This window comes from Anneissia japonica, unplaced genomic scaffold (genome assembly GCF_011630105.1).
Source record: "Anneissia japonica isolate Jap-2015-1 unplaced genomic scaffold, ASM1163010v1 scaffold315_len769609_cov171, whole genome shotgun sequence".
Taxonomy (NCBI): Eukaryota; Metazoa; Echinodermata; class Crinoidea; order Comatulida; family Comatulidae; genus Anneissia; species Anneissia japonica.
In genome coordinates this window covers 592,444-595,419 of record NW_022758691.1, presented here as the reverse complement: position 1 = coordinate 595,419, position 2,976 = coordinate 592,444, and positions in this window count along the sequence as shown.

Here is a 2,976-nt window from a genome sequence, read left to right as displayed (position 1 = left end):
ATAATAATTTTAATATTGGTTGCCTTTTTGCCCTTTAAACCTGTTTCCTTTTGCTGTTTTTGTGATGTGGGTCTTTTTTGTTGAAAAATGTTTAAATGTTGATTTGTTTAGATTTTTCTGCTTTTGTACTTTTGTAAAATTCAACCCATTTTGAGTGATGCAATAAAGAATGATTTGATTTGATTTGAATCGGAGACCTAGAGATCCCCACGTTTCAGCGCACACAGAGGCTACCACCAGTTTCGGCAACTGAGCTTAGCTGCTCTGCTCCCTGGTTATAAATCTATTATCCATTCCAATATTTAATAATAGGCTCTATTACAGTAACACTATTAAAATTCAGAGACGGACAAAAATTTACGTTCGCCAAAATATATTGTACATAGTAAGCCTACGACTTCTGGATCACTTTTTCTTCAGGTCATCTAATAGACTTGAAAATATCAATATAAAGACGTTTGAGTAACAAAATTCATTGATTGTTTTTAATAAAGTGTCACTCCAAGTGTGATTCCAAAAATTATGTTGCTCTGAAACATAAGGACAATCTGAATAAAATGACCATCGTCCTTTAAGGTCCAATTGATGATGTTGCAGGCGTTTATCATCCGAATATCCGAATTATTAATAGGACTATAATGTATACATTATTTTAATCGATTTCAATAATATTTAATAATAGGCTTACTATGATGGATAACCATGTATTTTATTCTTTATTTATTGACATGTTTAAAGTCGGAGGCGGATTTTAAGGTGGGTAGTTATGCAGCCGTCCTGGGCTCATACATTTTTGAAAAAATAAAAAAAAAATATTTTGTCAAAAGCGTTGTATTTTTAGATTGCTCGGTAGTAGTAAGATAGGGGCCCATCGCCTTTCAGGGACTCTTTGGGACATGGAGGAAGTAAGTGTTTCCCCAGAAAGCACACAGGCATTACATAACTCGTCAAACCTCCATAGTGGGGCATCCTGAGACATAGTTGAAAAAAAACCCCTTCTAATAAATCTGCCAAATATTGTGTTTGTGGGATTGGTCCATTTGGTTTTTTGGAAATTATAGAAAAGGTTACGTATTGTTAAGGCGTTGGAGGAGAGTGCTGCGTATCAGTGTTACTGTAAGTATAAATAGTGGCCTCTCCAGGGCCCATTTGGACTTGGACTTCGCCCAGAAAAACACATGCGTTACTTAAGCCTTGGTAGTAATGTGCTAGGTAGTAGTATGAGCGCACCCCACACCCCCCACCCCGAGAGCTCTCGAGTTACGCAAATGGGTCCTGTTTATTTTAATATGATATGCCATAATTGGAATTTATGGGACAATATATGAAACACTGCACCGTTTCTGATATGTATACTGCAATACATTATTCAACATCGGAAGAGCTTTCCAACGATACCAAACACGACTACTTTTGGTGAGTTTATATAATTATATTTATTTTATTGTTTTCACAATAAATTTAGCCTCTGATAACCGTTGCACCCATAAAATCGATGTAGTGGTAACAGACAATTTCGTTTTTACTCGGTTTTGGTCCGGAAATACGCACCGCATTTGGAAAAGTGAATAAACAAAAATTGTTATTCTTTCCATTCGCTTTGAAAAGTGGGGTATGAATTATAGAAGGTTTGTGGAAGATAGGGGGGTGGGGCAATTGATATGATCCATCCCTACCTTGACAAGTTATGGATGTGTCCCCTGTCCCCCACCGATCGACGCCCATGGTAAATATACCACTGTACCACTGAAAAATATCTCAATATTCTTGTGATTGTATCAAGGATATTGTACCTTATATAACTACCTTCCATGAATAATACTAATAATAATTTAATAATGAATGACGATGTATCCTTTTTTTAAACACATCTAATTCCGAGACGTCTCTATATTATTTCAAAAGTATTTTTATTATTATTATCACCACCAACCTTGATTATTTATGTTTCTGGTAGTACCAGACTTAAAGCATTTAAAGTGATGATTGGTATCAACAGACATAAATGCATTGCCTGTCTACTCTACGCTTTTTTTTCATCATTATCATTCAATGCATTATGTGAATAAATTGAATTGAATTGAAATCAGTAGTTTTTCAATGTACTGTACCAACTATAGCAATCTTCAATAACACAACCCTCTAGAATATGAGTATGGTGACTCCGAAAAATGACAGACGTCTCCAACCCTCTAGTTGGAGACGAAAATCTGGAGGCCACCTAAATATATTCAGTCCCAAAAGTGGTCTCAAATTAAAGAGTGACTTAACAGTAACAATAATGACAGTAAGTCAGAGAAATGTAATCGATTTTTTTCAACATTCTGTGCACATTCCTGATGATGACTTAATAAAGTCGAAACGTTGAGTAAAATGGCCTCACTTTCTCTATTTGGAGTCACTTTTGTTTTATTTTACTGTGTACTATTATTTCAAATAATTTACAGCAAATATGATGGGGTTTTCTGCACGGGCCGCTTATACTAAAACATTATTGTAAGGATAACAACCATTATACTGAAGTGACGTTAGTAAATCGTGGATGGATAATCAAATTGTCACTAATTGGACTTCCAAAGCCGCGTGCTTCAATTTCTTTATTTCACTGCAATCTATTCAAATGCAGTTTATTTCACTGCAAGCTATTTCTAAATTCTTATACAATTCTGCGTATTAAAATGACACAAATAAGATAGTGGATTAGTTTGCCATTAAATATGTAAATATTAAATATCACGTCATATTACATTTCCACTAATGGTATGGCAATGACCTATTTAGGCGTATTATGATATTAAAAGAAATTGAACATTCAACAAAAATGTTCAAAACTTTTAATAGCATTTTATTTATGCTAGTAAGTTAAGATAACTGAAAGAGAAGTGTATTAGTTAAGCATAAAAGCCTAGAAATATTATAATTAATGCAGGAACAAATGGACAAGATTGAAAACCATGGTAGAAATAAATTTAAAAG